Source organism: Marmota flaviventris, chromosome 4 (assembly GCF_047511675.1).
Source record: "Marmota flaviventris isolate mMarFla1 chromosome 4, mMarFla1.hap1, whole genome shotgun sequence".
Classification (NCBI taxonomy): domain Eukaryota; kingdom Metazoa; phylum Chordata; class Mammalia; order Rodentia; family Sciuridae; genus Marmota; species Marmota flaviventris.
This window is the reverse complement of record NC_092501.1, coordinates 54,536,128-54,555,346: the sequence shown is the minus strand read 5'-3', so window position 1 is coordinate 54,555,346 and position 19,219 is coordinate 54,536,128. Positions and strand designations below refer to the sequence as shown.

Sequence of the window (19,219 nt, the reverse complement as noted above, 5' to 3'; positions counted from 1 at the left end):
GAGCTATAGGAATAAGAATGTTTTCTTTATATTCTATAGATTGACTGATGAGTATTTAACAGTAACCTAATTTGGTTATAAGCTAACAATCCATGTTATAAGCTTTGTACAGTATTTAGAAGGGTTAATTTAAAAGCATATGGCATCACTAAAAGTTCAAGGCTAGCATTAGTCTTGCAAATAGGTGCTTATGTGCTTAAGCTTTCAAGTGGCATATTGCTACTCTAAATTTTAGCAACATTTTTATCTCAAGAAGAAATAGCAAGCAATAAAAAATTGGTTTGTAAAATTACATTGTATATATTTAATTTAAAATATTTTACCTAATTGTAACTTCTCTTTTGCAAATAGTTTTAGCCTCAAAGAGGAACAACATCTTGAACCATGACTATGGCAGAATTTTATCTTGTTTGTCTCCCTAGTTGTGTGAGTTGAAAGTGTTTACATTAGAACCAAACCTTGTGTTGATTTCTAATTTGGCTGACCACCTTGAGTTTCTGTTTCCTGTGTATACACAGTGTTGGCATGTACATTTTTCATCAACCAACAAGTATTTATTTCATATTTACCACACAGTCAGCAATGTGCGAGACACTGTGAAATGAATGAAATTGCTTGGCACAAATTCTCTTAGGGCCTGGACAAAATGAATAGTGGTTATTTTCAAGACAAATTTAACCACCTTCTGTTTTTCTGCTTCATATTGATTCATCTGCCTCCTTTCACGCCCTTCCCTTCTCTCATCTGTGGAGTCCTTCTTAGATCTCTATATACTTTGTGTATTGGGTAAATCTATCTCAAGCATTAAGTTTTGCATGAGAATAGTTTCAGTCTTGGAAAAAAAAAAAGAGTCTACATGTAGAAACAAATAGACAGTAAGTCATTTCCCAACTTTGCTAGGAATTGGGCTTTGGGAGTGCTATTTAGTTCTGTTTATTATGTTAATCTGTGAGTGTTCTGTCACTTGAAATAAATTTGAGAAGTAAATATACCATGTGTTGCTTTTGGGAATCGTGAATTCTTGTAAATTTATTTTTAAGTACCTGTGAGTGGCCGTATGTCATCTGTCCTAGCAAGCAGAACTGAATTGTTTACTTTCCCTCCATAGTTATTAAAGTAATGAAGGCAAGGAAAATGCTCTAAGAGAAAAAATTAATTGTTTTGATATAGGCACTTCAATTTTTAAAAACTTTACACACACACACACACACACACACACACACACACTCCTTTTCCAAGCTTTGTTTTTCTTCTGCACAGAAGAATGTTAAAAGCCTTCAGATTAAAATTCAGCTAGACAGATGTAGAATATTATATAACCCTAAGAAAGATGGCAAGTGTGTTTGAGAAAGGAGGGAGAGTAGGAAAAGACTATGAATTTTTAAGGTTTTGTTTTGTGGCTTTTGTGGCACTGCTCCACTGAACAACATCAGACTCTCCCTAAGTTGCCCACGTTGGTCTTTAACTTGTTATTTTCCTGCCTCAGGCATTATAGGTCTGTATCACTGCACCTAGATCAGTTTAGGTTTTAATGCATAAGGACCTAGATATTCTACCTGGATTCTCCCTAGAGATTCAGTGATGGGACTCTACAGGTTATAAATTGGACTCTTTTCATAATTCTTTGTCCCTGCTTTGGCATTGAATCAAAGATCCAGTCTGCTTTCTTTGATTCTGGTTCCTTAGATCTTCAAATCCCCCGTGTCCCTTTGCAGAGTGGTTGGTGTAGGTACTATGAATAATTGTTTACCTTTATCATTTCTTAGAAAGTAGCCAGGTGTTTGAATAATTACAAGGAGGAAATTGGGTATAGAATTTGAGGGTTATTCCATTCTGCTCTGAACCTGGTCCCTATTGAATCCAGTTGCAGGGTTGAAATTGCTTTGTCTCATACCTCTCTTTCTCTTTGTACCTGGGATTGAACCCAGAGGCACTTAACCACTGAGCCACATCTCCAGCCATTTTACTATATATATATATATATATATATATATATATATATATATATATATATATATATATATATGAGACAGGGTCTTGCTAACTGGTTTAGGGCCTCTCTAAGTTTCTGAGTGAGGCTAAATGAAATTGTTATTTAAATGTATACCTACATTCATTCAATTGTACTTCAAAATTTAAAGCTTTAAGTAGTGATGTCTATTTTTTTGTAATCTTCCTCTTGCTGAAGTGTTTCCTTCCTAATGCTTTATGGCCAGCGAGGCATCAAACATCAAATATGAGAGGCAGGGTTGGGTGGTAATCATTGTTATTTTCACATACGGATGGCAACTTCTTAGCCATGCTGTACTAGGAAACATAAGACTTTGTTTGTGTGTGTGTGTGTGTGTGCGCGCAAGCAAGCAATTATCAAACCTACTCTCTCATGCATGGTAGGCAAGCTCTCTACTGCTGAGATACAATGGTTCAGATACAAAATAAAGAGATATGAATTTTTTATTTTGAGACAGGATCTTGCTAAATTGCCAAATTTGGCCTGCTAATTAACTTGCTAGCCTCCTGCCTCAGCCTCCTGAGTAGATAGGATTACAGATGTGCACCATTTGACTAGCTTGATTCTTGACTACAGTAGAAGTATGAACTAGTTTTCAGTTCATGATTCATGAACTTGGTTGTCACTACATGCCTTGGAATTCCTTTTGAAAGAAACATTTATGTTAATATTTTTCACTTTGTGTGTATGGCAGAGGGGATGACTTAGGAGGATATATTTCCTTAGAGAAAGTCAGTTTTTAAGGTAGTATAAAACTTTGATTGGTAGTCTTTTTCCCTGGAGAAAATTGGCACAATCAGTTTGAGCAAAATTTCATAAAGGGAACATTTTACTTATTTATGTATTTGTACTGGGGTGCTTTACCACTGAGCCACATCCCTAGCCCTTTAAAAATACACACACAAACACACACAGAAGAATCGAACCCAGTGCCTCACACATGCTAGGCAAGCACTCTGTCACTGAGCCACAACCCCAGCCCCTAGTCCTTAGCTGGGTCTCACGGATTTGCTTAGGGCCTCTCTAAATTGTTAAGGCTGACTTTGAACTTGTGATCCTTCTATCTCAGTCTCCTGAGCCACTGGGATTACAGGTATGCACCATTGCCTGGCTAAAGGGAATATTTTAGAGGTGTGAGCAGAATTTAAAAAATAGCTAATGATGGTAAAAGATAACAGGGCTAAAGAAGGCAGAAAGCTATTATGACTGGGCTGGAAGGGCAGAGGAGTGGGGGAAGGAACTCAGGTGGAGTGGTAGCTGAACAGAAGGAGAAAGTTTTTTGTTATTGTTTCCATTTTGTACAGTACCAGAGATTGAACCAAGGGGTGCTCTACCACTGAACTATGTACACAGCTTTTTATTTTTTATTTTGAGACAGCGCCTTGCTAAGTTGCTGAGGCAGGCTTTGAACTTGATCTTCCTGCTTTTGTCACCAGAGTCCCTGGGATTACTGCTGTGGGCCAGGATATCCAGCTATGATCACAGATTTCTCTTGTGGTTATTCTTAGAGGGGGACTTCTACATGGAATCATGGCGGGGAATAAAACCCTGGCCTCCAGCCTTCTCCTGTTTTCAATGGTCAACCCCAATGGGAAGCCATAGAGAGGGAAAGGAAGTTTTCTGATGAACTGTATCCAGGTCAGCTTCCTGGAATGCATATGAATGTATAGAAGGTGGAATGTGGACCTGAACATATTCAGCATTACTAGTAGCTAGGAGGGCTGTACTTACTGTTGGGTCAAAAGGAGGACCCAAATCATGATCATGAGGATGGTAACATTCGATGAGGCTGTGTGATTGCTATATAAGAATTCTATACTGCTGGGGATGTGGTTCACTGTAGAATGTTGATCACCATTTGCAAGACCCTGCCTTTAATTCCCTCTGGAATACAAACAAACAAACAAACAAAACACTCTATACTATATTTGCAATTTGTGTCTTAATTTAAAAATCACCTCAAAACCAAAAGTGTGAGCATCTTGAGGAGAAGACCTTGGCAGTCAGGGTACATTTTCTAGCTATTTGGTTATAAAATATCTTTGAAAGAACTGGGTGAACAAATATAAAGAAATGTCAGTGAATTTTAAACCAGGAAAGTGTCTACAGAGACTGATCTATTAAAAAAAAAAAAAAGAAAGAAAGAAAAAGAAAAGAAAGAAAGAAAGAAACAACATGATCTTGCTGCTGGTTCTGCACTGGCAGCCCTGCTCTCCACTGTTTCCTTCCTTGATGATGCTGATAAAGAGGAAGAGCTAGCCATGCGGGGAGTGGGGGACATAAAGCCTGTATCACTAGCAAAGGACAGGATACTTGTATATAGTATAACTACATGTCATTTGGAAACGTGTTTTAAAAAGAATCAAATCATAAATAAATGAGTCACATTTGTATATGCTCTCAGTTGGCATGACATAGTGATTTTCAAAATATTTAGCACCATTACCAAGCCTCTATTAAATGTTTCAGAAGGGATCTGTTCTGAATAACATTATTAATATTTACTAAATATATTTTGAGCCCATACTAAATGCTGGTGCTATACTGGAAAAATTTAAGACCAATGTGTTTCCTGCTCTTCAGGAGATTAAATGCTACTGAGGAAAGGCAAGTAGAAAATTTAAAGACAAATAAATTCCAAATTGCAGTGAATGCTTTGAAGGAAAGAATAACAAAAAGTGGGAGATGGGGAAAACATCCTTTAAGGAAATGTGTTTGGTATCTGTGAGAACTATTCCCTTAATTTGTAAATTTTAATATATATACAAGTACAGATTTTAAAAGACTAAATTAGATACAGTTGAGATACCTTGTTTATTTTAAATTCCCTTAAGCTACAAGAAATAGGAGTTCACAGAGTTGCTACAGATTTCTGTTGCCTGCAGTTATAGTTAGTAAAAGAAATCATTGGTAAAATGATACTTTTTAAAAAACTGGTAATTGTACAACACTATTACTTGTAGCAACATGTTGCAAATTGAATTGATTGATTAAATACTAAACCATCTTTGGGAGAGGAGAAAAAGTGGCATTTTGATAGTGTTACAGACATTTGGATGTATTGGATCAGTAGGTAGGGGGATTTTTTTTTTTTTTTGTACCTGGGATTGACCCAGTAAGCCCATCCACAGCCCTTTTTCATATTTATTTAGAGTCGGGGGGTCTTGCTGATTTGCTTAGGGCCTCAATAAGTTGTTGAGGCTGCCTTTGAACTCTAAATCCTCCCATTAGCCTCCTGACTGCTGAGATTCCAGGTCTGTCACCATGCCTGGGGAATTTGGGGTGGGTGGGTGCTGTGAGTATAGCAGCTTAAAAAACAATGAACAAGCAAATATGTAAATTGGAAGAAAATAATTTGAGAATACAAAGGGGTTCATGTAAATTTAATAATTTTTTTTCCTAATTAAACAAATGCCTTTAATTTGCACATTATGTCATAAACTGGCAAAAACCGTAAAAGACGTGTGTTCATACAGCAGTGTTTATTCACACCATCAAAGGCACACATGGGGCTGCTGGTTTGCATACCCAGGAACTGTTGTGTAGCATTTTGCCTAGAGAGAATCAGATTAATTTCAGGACTGGATTCTCACTAAACCAGTTCACATACAGTCATACAGTTATTATGAAAGCATGGATATATCCAATGTTTTGAGACCTATGTCCAAAACAGACCATGGCTGCGTGGTACATGCCTGTAATCCAGCAACTCTGGAGGCTGAGGCAAGAGGAAGTTCAAGGCCAGCCCTAGCAACCCTCAGGAAGATCTTCAGCAATTTAGTGAGATCCCATCTCAAAAGAAAATGGACTGAGGATATAACTCAGCGGTAAACTGCCCCAGGTTCAATCCCCAGAGAAAACAAATAAATAAAAGACTCATATCAATTCTGTGTTTTTTGTTTTTTTTCCCCGTTTACTCTTTTTCTGTTCCCCCTGCTGCACCACCCACATTCCCCACTTCAATATTAAACTCAGGGGTTAGGTTAAATATCAGTCTAAGCAAGTGCTCGGCCACTAAGCTACATCCTTAACCCTCATTCTGTGATTTCTAGGAATGGTCCCAGAGACTCTGAGTGAATAAAAGCCAAGTGAGGTTGGACAGACTGGAGGAAAATTTCATTCAGGCTACAAACAGAAAAAACATATCAAATTTGTCCTAGTCTACAAAAGAACATATGCCTTATGTCTTAAATATTTATGCTCATACTGTGTTTGTTTTGATGGTGCTGGATTCATCTTCTTTTTTGAGGTGTACTTTTCCTCCTGGATAGTTATTTATGTACTGATTAGAGTATATTCTCAAAAGTCACATAAAAATATGGTGGGCTCACTTGTAATCTAGGATTGCAAGTTCAGAGCCAACCTCAGCAATTTACTGAGGCCCTAAGCAACTTAATGAGACCCTGTCTCAAAAGAAAAAAGAAAAAATATTCAAAAGGAGGATGGGAATGTGATTTAGTGGTTAAGCACCCTTGGGCTCAATCTCTAGTTGCCCTACCCCCTAAAAAAAAAAAAAAAGTTAGATTACAAATAGCCAAATAATTCTTCATTTGATTTTTGTTAAAGTTTTACTAGTATTTATTCATTTTCAGATTATAAATGGAATGTCATTCAGTGTCGAATTTTTTTTTTTTTTTTGGGTGGTGCTGGATTGAACCAAGGGGCTTTGTGCATGCAAGGGAAGCATTCTACCAATTGAGTTATAACCCCAGCCCAAAAATGTTTTTTTTTTTTTTTTTTGTAGTTGGACACAATACCTTTATTTTATTTATTTTTTATGTGGTGCTGAGGATTGAACCTAGGGCCTTGCATGTGCTAGGCAAACACTCTACCACTAAGCCACAAGCGCAGCCACCAAAATGTTTTTTTTTTTTTTTTTTTTTAATATATTTTCAAAGATTTTATAGCAGCAAGAAGGGGAAGGAGCCGCAGGAAAGGTTAACCCTTCCAGAGGAGGCCCCAGTGACCTACCTTCTCAGTCATGGCCCACCTGCCTACATTTACCACAATGACCTATGCAAGAGTTTGAAGGTAACAGTGGCTGTGTGTTCATGTGTTTGTTGGAGATTAAACCTAGGGCCTTATGCCTACTAAGTACATATTCTAGCACTGAGTTACATCTGCTGCCTGAGTGGCTTTCTTTTCATTTTATTGTATTGCATTTATTTATTTTGAGCTATGGTTTTGTTATGTTGCCCCAAGGCCTTGAACTCTTAATCCTACCATCTCAGCCTCCCCAGTAGATTGTAGATAGACACAATATCTTTATTTTATGTGGTGCTGAGGACCAAACCCAGGGCCTCACTTGTGCTAGGCAAGAGCTCTACCGCTGAGCCACAACCCCAGCCCCCACAGTGGCTTTTTAAAAATGTCTTTTCTAAGCAGGACCTGGTGATGCACACCTGTAGTCCCACCTACTCTGGAGGGTGAGCTGGAGGATCACTTGAGCACAGGACTTCAGTGCCAACCTTGGAACTGAAGCAAGACTGTCAAAACCAAAGCCAAACGAAACCAAACAAAAACAAAGGGGTGGGGTTGGGGTTGAGGGGGAGAAACTTACTTTGGAAGTTTAAATGAAAGCAAAGTTTAAAATAGAAATTATTATTATTTTTTTTTAAAGAGAGGGAGAGAGAGAATTTTTTGATATTTTTAGTTTTCGGTGGACACAACATCTTTGTTTGTATGTGCTGCTGTGGATCGAACCCAGGCCGCATGCATGCCAGGCGAGCGCGCTACCACTTGAGCCACATCCCCAGCCCCTAAAATAGAAATTATTGTAGTGACATTTGAGTCTATAGGAAAAAGTATTCGTTTTGTTGAAGTTGTCAGTCCACTTTTGATAGTATAGAAATCCAAGTACATATATAGTACACTTATTTTAATGTGATTAATTTTTTCTCAGTTTTTACTTAGAAAACCTGAAACCTTGGGGCTCTGGGTTGGGGCTCAGTGATAGAGCTCTTGTCTGGCCTGTGTGAGGCACTCGGTTTAATCCAGCACCACATAAAAAATATAAGTAAAATCAAGGTATTATTCATATCTACACCTAAAATATATAGATATATTTAAAATGAAAAAGAAATCTGAAACCTATAGAAGAATTTGAGGAATAGTACATGGGCTGGGCATAGTGGCACATAACTTGTTATAATTCCAGAGGATGAGGCAGGGGGATTGCAAGTTCAAAGCCAACTTCACTGGTGGTGGTGGTAGTAGTAGTAGTAGTAGTAGTAGTAGTAGTAGTAGTAGTAGTAAAAACATTATTTTTTTGGCAGGGCCTGTCTAGGTTGTCCAGGCTCAGAATCTCAGAATAGCTGGGTCTATAGGACCCTGAGAGCAAGCCCAGCTCCATTTCCAGGCTGGGTGGGGTAGGATACCAAGAATGACATCCAGGACCTTTCATGAGCTGGACAAATGTTCTAATACAGAGTTACATTCCTAATCACAATTGATTCAATTTAATATTATATACTATACAGTTTCAAATATTTTCAAAGCCTCCCAGCACTGCAGCATGCAACTATTAATCCCAGTGACTCTGGAGTCTGATGCAGGAAAATTGAAAGTTACAGGTTTGCTTTGGCAATTTAGTGAGATCCTGCCTCAAAATTAAAAAAAAAAAAAAAAAAAAAAAATTACTGGGGATGTATCTCCATAGAAAAAGGTTCCTGGATTCCGTGCCCAGTACTGAAAGAAAAACCAAACAACAAAAACCCTCTCCTCAATCTTGTTGAGCTACTTTCCTCCAAATCCATTATGGGTCAGTCCTAGAGTGCATCAATTTGCCGTTTAGTCAAACTGATGGCTCAAGTCTCTTTTAATCTGTCTAGTTTTCCCACCTTTGTGAGTGGACATGGGTGTGTTTCTTGCATATGCTTGGAGACTACCTGTCTTTTCTTACATTTTTATAGAATTTTTTGATTTGAAGGTCAAGTGAAAGGCATCAAGTGGCAGTAAAATTCAAGTTTGAAATTGGTTCTCCAATCCATGTTTAGCTGTTAGGGTCTTCCATGGAGAAAATGCAGTGCAAAAGGGTGTGGTTGCACAGGCCCATCACAGCTACTAGGGAGTCTGAGATGGGGATTTAAATTTTAAGGTCATCCTGGGCAGGGCAGGGAGACCTGTTTCAAAATAAAACAGGTCTAGGGATGTTGCGCAGTGGAAAAGTGCCCTTGGGTTCAATTGGCAGTACCCTCCCACATTCCACCCCAACCAAAAAGAGAGAGAATGTCTAATGCTTCTAGATACTAAATTCCTAATTAGAGGAGATTAGCATGTTGCTAAAAATAGGTGTAGTTGCATAAACTCAGAGATTAAATTGATCTGCTGTATCTACACTAGGTGATAATAAAGAAGGAAGATAAAGGAATGTGCCAATCATTGCCTCACTGGAAAAATAAAAAAGGTAAAATTTAAAAATGAAGTAGTGGCATTCATAGAGCCATGAGGAAGTATGGATAAAAATATTACATTGAAATGTGGGTTTTGGTGAACTTTATAAATATAGTAAGGACATTTGTTGATTAAAATATGTGGAAGCAGGCTGGGGATGTGGTTCAAGCAGTAGCGTGCTTGCCTGGCATGCGCAGGATGCTGGGTTTGATCCTCAACACCACATAAAAATAAAATAAAGATATTGTGTCCACCTAAAACTAAAAAATGAATATTAAAAAATATGTGGAAGCTATTTAAAAGTAACAATTTTGTTACCCACTCATGAAATCTAGTTTGTCCTTACTCAGTAGATAGTGTAAAACAGCCAATCTGTGGGTTAGAACATATAATTGGAAATGTAATCGAGCTGACAAAGGCTTAGTTAAAGCCTCTGATATTTAATTACTTAACTATAACAAGGTAGGATCATCAAAATAAAGAGTTACTTGGGCCACATTTCTTAACATAATGTTTTATGATGAATGATATGATTAGAGTACAAGGCCTGACCGGTTGATTTCTGCTCAATACAATTTCTAAGGAAAAATTCTGAAGATTAATATGTGTGCTATTCTTAGGGGATAAATTACAATATCAATAATGTATAATGTATTTTTCTGTTTGATTTATCTGTAAAGACTCAGTCAATCCAGGTGCAATGGTGCATGCCTATAATCCCAGTGGCTGAGGAGGCTGAGGCAGAAAGATTGCAACTTCAAAGCCAGTTACAGGAATTTAGTGAGGCCCTTAGCAATTTAAGGGCTTGGGATGCGGCTCAGTGGTAGAGCATACCTGGGTTCAATACACAATACTAAAAAGAAAAAGGAAGGAAGGAATGAAAACTGAAGTCAAATTTATTGCCCAAGAAATGCAAAATTTGCTTACTTCTGAAAGAAGAAAACCCCTTGGCTTTCTACTATTTTTGTTCATTCTTAAACATTTCATTCTACTTTTTCATGGATTTTATGAAAAATTTTTTAAAGTCCACATAATTTTAAACAAGGGAAGCTGTAAAATAGTACAGATTATTCACATATATATTTCATTCAGTTTCCCAAGTGTTTACTATATACATATGTTTTTTCAACTTAATGCCACTTTCTCTTTCTTTTAATTTTTAAAAATTTTTTATGTGGGCTGGGGATTTGGCTCAAGCGGTAGCGGGCTCGCCTGGCATGTATGCGGCCCAGGTTTGATACTCAGCACCACATACAAACAAAGACGTTGTGTCCGCCGAAAACTAAAAAATAAATATTTGAAAAAAAAAATTTATGTGGTGTTAAGGATCAAACCCATGGTTTTATACATGCTAGGCAAGAGCTCTACCACTCAGCCACAACCCCAGCCCAAATGTTTACTATATATTTATGTATATATTTTTGCTTTATCTCGCTTTCTTTCTCTATATACCCCCCCCCCCCAACATACACACACATCCATTCCTTGAGAGTAAGTTTCGGAAAGGATGTCCTTTAAACCTAAATACTACACCATGTGTTTCCTTCATACAAGGACATCTTACATAAGTACAGTACAATGATGAAACTAAGGAAGTTAACGCTGATCGGATATGATGCGACTCTGGTTCAGTGTACTGATCAGAACCCTATTCTTATTTTCCCCATTGTCCTTGTAATGCTTGTGTATCAAACGATAATCTCATCATATACATGTGGTTATTGTCTTTGTAGTCTTTGTCAGTTATTTGCAGAGTACATTCAATTATTTTTGTAGCATCTCTCAATCTGGGTTTATTTTATGTTTGCTCATGCTTAGATTCAGGTTGTTTTTGTGCTGGGGATTGAACTCAGGATTCCTTATCTATTGAATATATCCCCAGCCCCGTCCCCCTCTCCTTTTTTTTTTTTTTTTTTTTTTTTGTAGTTGTAGATGGCAGCATGCCTTTATTTTATGAGGTGCTAAGGATTGAACCAGTGACTTACACATGCTAAGCAAAGCACTCTGCCAACTGAGCTACATCCCCAGCCCTTTTAATTTTTTATTTTGAGACAGGTTCTTTCTAAGTTGTGTAGGGCCTTGCTAAGTTGGTGATGCTGGCTTGAATCTTCTTGCCTAAGTCTTCTCAGCAGCTGGGATTATAGGCTGGCACCTCCATGGCCTGGTACGATTTTTGTTTGTCCCTCACGAATGTGAGGAAAGCCCTCCATCCACCACTGAGCCACAACCTTAGCCCCAGGTTGTTCATTTTTAACAAGAATCTTACAGAGATGAATTTGTGATCTTCTAAGTGTCTTGTGATGTCATGTATCTCATTATTATGATGTTAGCATTTATCACTAGGTTAAGGTAATTTCTGCTAAGTGTCTTCAGAAGTCAGTCGTTACCTTTTTCATTTTGTAATCATATAATCTTCTGAGTAGTTAAGAGCATGTACCTTTTCTGTAGTAAAGGTGTAGCTCAGTGGTTGAGTATGGGCATAGCATACATAAATTTCTGAATTTCATCCTCTCTTAGAAGAGAGGGAAAGAATCCAAACAAAACAGAAACTGTGTAAATTTTCTATTATTCTCCTGGCCTTTTAGCAATGACCCAGGTTTGTTCTTTTTTTTTTTTTTTTAAGGTACTAGGGATACTTTACAACTACTGACCACATCCCAGCCCTTTTTATGCTGTCAAGGATTCTTATCTGGAAGAAATATTATTATGGTGCTTCATTTGAACCTAACCATTCTATCTTGTGTTACATTGTATCTAGTGCACTTGCTTTGGGCATAGAAACAGGAAATGTCTATTTTTTTTTTTTTGTATTAGAGATTCTACCCAGTGATGCTCTATTGCTGAGCAACATTCCCAGCCCCCACTGTCTTGTTTTTCTTTCTTTGTTCTTTTTTTTTTCTTTTAGTTGTAGATGGACACAATACCTTTATTTTATTTATTTACTTTTATGTGGTGCTGAAGATAGAACCCAGTGCCTCACATGTGCTAGGCAAGCACTCTTCCACTAAGTCAAAACCCCAGCCCCATCTCCAGCTTTTTTAAATTTTTTTGGTGGTGCTGGGGGTGTAACTCAGGGCCTTGTGCATGTGAGGCAAGCATTTTTCCTTTTTAAAAAGTTAAAACCAAATTTGTTTCTTCAACTTGTATTTTGCATTTTGTGACAGGATCTCACTAAATTGCCCAGGCTATCACTCTAATTTCTAATCTTGCTTGCTCCACCTCCTGAGTAGCTAGCTGGGATTATAGGCATGTGCTCCCTAGACCTGGCAATAGAACCTTTAAGAAATAATGAAGAATATCTATGTCTCTATTTAATGTCCTGTTACACAGTGTAGCTCAATGCTCAATTTTGGTTTTGAGAAATCTTACTCAAATTACTGTGTGGTGAAATGCAGGCATTGGTGGAGATTGAAACTAACTAGACACAGAATTCCAATGCAGTGTGAATTCCTTCTTTATCTTGCCTTTTCTTACTTTTATCTTCTCCCCAACCTTATCTTACCAGGAACTTAGAACAAAAGAAAGATACCAAATTCAGAGAAACTAAGTAGACACCAAGTAAAATTGGGGGGAAAAAAAACAAACACAAAAAAACCCAAAAACTATCAATCAGTAGAAATCTACTGTGAATCTAAAACCCCAAAGCTCTAAAAATAGAAAGAAAGAGAGATAGAAAAGAATGTACTGGATAGGACACAAATAACATAAGGTGGTGTTCAGTGTATAGATGAGAAACAAAACAAAACAAAATTTTCTTATTCTCTCTTTGTGAGCTTTATATCTTATATTAACAGCAAAGACATAACTACAGTCTATTATAAAACCAATGAATCAAGATTAATACATGAAAGTGTAGCCAAAAATTAATGTTTTCAGAAGAAAATGAAATCAGTATGATTGAAAAGGAAATTCGGGCTGGGGATGTGGCTCAAGCGGTAGCGTGCTCGCCTGGCATGCGTGCGGCCCGGGTTCGATACTCAGCACCACATACAAACAAAGATGTGGTGTCCACCGAAAACTAAAAAATAAATATTAAAAAAAATTCTCTCTCTCTCTCTCTCTCTCTATCTTTAAAAAAAAAAAAAAAAGGAAATTCAATGAAATCTTTCAAAATGCAATAATTTAAAAGTTTAAAATCATCACACTGAAATGAATTAAAACAAGTATACAATGGAAAGAGTAAATTTACCATGTACTGAAATTATATATCCATTCCTTTCTTCCTTCATTCCTTCCTTCTACTGTGGATTGAGCTTACAGATGCTTTACCATTGAGCCACATCCCCAGCCTTTTTTTATTATTTTGAGACAGGGTCTAGCCTAGGTCTTCTCTAAGTTGCAGAGACTGGCCATGAACTCACAAGTCTCTTGTCTCAGCCTCCTGAGTCACTGGGATTACAGGCATGTGTCATTGCACCCAGCTATTGCTTGGACTTTTGATGTAACTGTTAGCTAAACCAAGTCATAAAGACTTATCTATAAATCTATATTTTCTTCTAGGGTATTGTTAGTTTAGCTGTTACCTTCAAGTTTTTGTTATATTTTAAGTTATTTTTTCTATATATGGTATAATATAGGAGTCCACCTTATTTCTTTTGCATATGTGGCTCAAGCCAAACATCATTTTTAGGAAGGCCTATTCTTTTCCCATTGAGTTGTCTTGGCACTCAGAACATTACTTTTGCAATTCATTAATGTCTTTGTATATATCAGTCAGTTGTTCCTTTTTGTTGCTGAGAAGTTTATTGTAAAATGTACTACATTTTTGTTTATCCATTCTCTTGTTGGTAGACATTTGAATTATTTCCAGATTTTGTTTATTATGAATAAACCTGCTATGAACATTCTTGTACAACATTTTGTGTGTGTTGTGCCTGGGTGGGCATATGTTTTCATTTCTCTTAGATAAATAGTGGAATTGCTGAGTAATAGGATTGGGGAATGTTTAATTTCAGAATCTCTACCAGTCATCAGGATACTTTCAGTTGTCCTACATCTTCACCAACATTTGGTTTTGGCAATATTTTCATTTAATCATCCTTGTGGAAACAACATTCTTTTAAATTGTCACCTATTGCATGGCTCTATAATATCAGCTTAAATTTATTTTTGAATAATATTCTTATCTAAAAAAAAATAGTCTCATGTATTAAATTACAATAATGTTTAAGGGAAAATACTATTATCCAGGAGAATGAATTGACTTTGACTCTTGAAGTATTATAATCATTGCTAAAATAAACAGACTTGATTGAACATAGAGTTTTTTTAAAGGATATTATGTAATCTATGTAAATATAATATTGAGCCTGTAATAACAGCATGAGGAAGAATGATGTTGAAATTGTAAAGTGAGGTTTTGTTTTGGTTTTTATTCTAAAGGCTTGTGGCAGATTTTGGTAGATATACAAAGGAAACTGAACCTGTCTTTTAGTTTTGCCATTTTTTCTCAATGTTTGGATTAAAGAATAGAACCTAGAGACCAGGAATTGAAACTCAGGATGTTTTACAACAGTACACAGAAGTTTATACTCAGTCGAAAAAGTATTCACATTTCTAATTAATATGGATGGGATCTTCTAATGTTGACAGGACTCAGAAATAAAAGCTCTCAAATAGTCAGTGAGACAGGCAAGGTGGAGCAGGTCTGTGATCTCAGTGGCTTGGGAGGGGTAGGCAGGTGGATTGCAAATTTAAAATCAAACTCAGCAATGTAGTGAGATCCAAAAATAAAAAGGTATGGGATGTGTCTCAGTACTCAAGTGCCTCTGGGGTCAATCCATGGTACTAAAAAAAAATGAAAGGAAAGAAAAGAAAAGAAACATCAGTGAGTTGATGTTTTAAGGAATGGAGAAGTTTTCAGGAAATTTTACATTAATAAGAATCTTTTTTGTATGTGTGTACTTGTAGATGGACAGAATGCCTTTATTTATTTTTATGTGGTGCTAAGGATAGAACCCAGTGCCTCACACATGCTAGGCAAGTGTTCTGCCACTGAGCTACACCCCCAGCTGGAGAAAATCTTAAGTGCACAATTTCATCAAAGAAATAAAAATATCCAAGAAATAAAAAATGTACAACCTCTATACTAATTTGAAAAATGTAATTATTTTACAATACCACGTTTGGCCTTGTTAATTCGGAAAGGTAAATGTAGATAGGGGAAACTTCATATATTTTTATGGCTTAGAGTTCCATCCAGGATCCCTCATTATATTTAGTTGTCTTTGCTCCTTAGATTCCAGAACACAATTGTTTCTCAGTGTGCTTCTCATTGACACTTTTTTTTTTTTTTTTTTTTGGTAACAGGGATTGAATTTAGGGGCACTCCACCACTGAGCCACATCCCCAGCCCTATTTTGTATTTTAGAGACAGGGACTCACTGAGTTGCTTAGTGCCTCACAATTGCTGAGGCTAGCTTTGAACTTTCGATCCTCCTGTCTTGGCCTCCTGAGCCACTGGATTACTTGCTTGCACCACTGCTCCTGGCTTCTCATTGACACTTGAAGAATCCTGATCTCTTACTTTTGTAGAATGTCCCTTATATTTGGCTTGTGTGATACTTACTTCCTCATAGTTGAATTTAGTATATACATTTTGGCGGGGTGGGGTGGGGGGGTAAGAGTTTGCAGAAGTGATGTACCCTGTCTGTATATCATAAAATCTCCTATGGTTTATTTTTCATCTCTTGGTTCAGGTGTAAGTCACATTGCTTTTCTGTAAAATTAGTTTTGTAATTAACAAGTATTTTAGTGGAAAATACTTAAAGACAATGCAAATATCCTGTTTTCCATTGTATTCTCCTTCTTCTCGTCCTTCTTCATTTTCTTGGTAGTGGGGATTGAACCCATGGATGCTTTACCATGAGCTACATTCCCAGCCCTTTTTATTATTTTTGAGAAAGGTTCTCACTAAGTTGCTGAGACTGGCCCTATTTTGTCATCTTCTACCTCAGCATCCTGAGTTGTTTGGATTACATGAAGATAATCACCAACATGCCTGGGTCAATTATATTTTCAGTGACTACTTTTAGTATTAATAATTATTACATCCAATAGTTATTAAGATGGTGTTTACCAAATGCTCATTATAAGTTTATACCATTCTTTCTACATCTACTAATGAAAATTCTACTGGAAAGATGTGCTGTCCATTTTCTCCTACTTGCTTATTCATTGACTGATTTGTTAATGAATATGAGCTCACAGCTATTTTACTCTGTGTTCTGTAGTTCACTCCTATAGTAGTGTTGTTTGGGGAGGTGCTGGAGAGCTAAGCAAAGCCTACTGCTTGCTAAGCATGTGCTCTACCTGTGGCAGTACTGAGCTACATGTCAAGCCTCAGATTGACTTTTTCACTTGCCACTTCAACCTCCAATAGGTAAAACTAGGGCTGATGGATGGGGAGGTAGGAGGAAACAGCATATAGCACTATTCGGAAGTATTTCCTTATTTCTCTAGATATCTAAGCAAAGGTAAAGAATTACTTAATGGAGGGAACTCAGTCTACCCTTGCCATAAAGGTGAACTCCATGTCCCTGAAGATCTCTTATAACTTTTGAGGTCCTTTTAGTAGTTTAAGCAGAAAATACATATGGCTGCTTCCTAACTTCCTTAACTAGCAAATTGTGTAGCAAGGCCTTTGCATCAGAGGATATCTTGCTTCTGGTATATCTGTGACGTAATTAGTAAGACCCAGCAAACACTCCAGGCAAAGGGTGTGGTATGTAGATGTCCACCCTAAATTATCTATGTGTGCCAATCTCATGAATTCCTCCACTTTCAGATAGCTGGGTTTCTGGATCTGCAACTCAACACAGACCTCAAGGTGACCTTTTCTGGAATGTATGATGGAGATTATTTTGTTTTCTAATACCAAGTACATGACTGTGTAATTCATGCCTGCTGACACCTCAAATTCTCTTTCATTTCTTCTAAATTTCATCCTGTATTTGTTCCCCCAGTCATTTACATATCTTTCATTTCAATTCTATACATCTTGCTCATTTCCCTAATAATTCCAAAAAGGAATATAATAGTTTTAACATGGTTTTATTTAAAAAAAAAATTTTTTTTTAGTCATAGTCGGACACAATACCTTTATTTTATTCATTTATTTTTATGTGGTGCTGAGGATCAAACCCAGCGCCTAGCGCCTGCTAGGTGAGCTCTCTACCCCTGAGCTACAACCCCAGCCCCGCCCCCCCCACAGCATTTTATTCTTAGTATATGGTTTTATTTTGTTTAGTTGTTGTTGTTTTAATGTCAGTGCTAAAATTTTGCTCCTTTCTAGTAGCTTGTTGCACTGATCTGGTTTATTACTGGCTCAACACTTGATTTTTGATTGGGTTTTCAGTTGATGGTTAGTTAGAAGGTTTTAAATTTTATTTGAAGCTGCTCTAGCCATATTCCCTCAGTCCTGGCAAGAGTCTTTTGTTGACTGTGTTGAATCCAGCTTCTGGGTTCCCTAGTTCCTGGACTTACTTTTTTCCAAGCTGATTTGTCCATCAGTTTTGCAAGTAAAATACCAAGAGGCCTTGTAGGAATTGCTTCATTATTAATGTCCAAATGTATAACATCTGCTGAAGATTCCTCCTGCAGGAGCCTTGTGTTCTCAGAAGTCTCATTTGTTTCCACTGCTGTCATCTCATTTGTTAGCAGCATCAAAATGACTTAAGAACAGGCCACAAAAGGCTCCTTGGCAACATTCCAGAGAGGTACAGAATAGAAATGTTTTAGGGTCAGTTTGTAACTTTGTAATTTATAAAAGAGGTGAGAAAACTCAACAGTAACAGAAAACCCTCAGTGTACACAGGCTAAGAACCCATCTTTTTATGATGCTATTTTTGTGTATTTTGATTAAAAATTTAACATTCAGTGGTATTGGTCTTTACAACCATTGTGAGTTGTATGACCTTAAAATTCAGTGTTCTCCTTTTTAAATTATACAATACTAATCTTTTGGAACTATGGAATTCAAATTTTTTTCCTTTATTGGAGATTTATGTTTTCGTTCTGGCCTTTTCTTTGATTTATATTGTATAATACTTAAGAATTTTATAAGGTTTCTTGGTGTTGTTGCTTATTTATTTATTTGTTTGTTTGTTAAAATGTGGGTCTTACTATATTGCCCAGGATGCTGTCAAACTCCTGTGCTCAAGTGATGCTCCTGCCTCAGCCTTGGTAGCTGGGAAGATAGGTGTGTCCTTGAAGGCATTTTATGAGGAATTTAAAGGTACAACCCCATATTTTAATTTGTTTATAACTGTCAAAAGAAATACTTATAAGGAAGAAACTAAACACAGTGTCCTTCTTTATGATTGTAGCAAGTTATAATTTTAATAAATTTTGTATAATGCTTTTTAGTAGTTGTAATATGACTACTTTATGTCTGCTGATTTATGTATACATGTGGGGAATACATCTGTATCTATAGATATAGGTAACAAATATATATTTTTAAAAATATTTTCAGTTATAGATGGACACAGTACTTTTTTTTAAACTTATTTATTTTTATGTGGTACTAAGGATTGAACCCAGTTTCTCACATATGCCAGGAAAATGAGCCACCACAGAGCCACAGCCTCAGCCCCAAATTAGATATATTATATATCCAGACATTCATAAATTTAGATGGATATATTGATATATAATGTATAGATCTATATACATATAACGTATACATATACATATAGAGAAAGCATATATTTATATATAATGTAATTTTTTTTTTTTTTTGGAAATCCTACGGATATAAACAACAGCTTTCTGTTCTATCACTGAGCTGTGTCCCTGTCTCATTTTTTTTTTAAT

General features: G+C 36.7%; 1 protein-coding gene across 5 annotated transcripts in view; it reads left to right on the top strand.

The window, feature by feature from the left end:
- Tet1 (tet methylcytosine dioxygenase 1) overlaps window positions 1–19,219 on the top strand; it is a 126,096-nt gene that overhangs the window by 41,263 nt on the left and 65,614 nt on the right. The gene's annotated exons all lie outside the window — the stretch shown is intronic.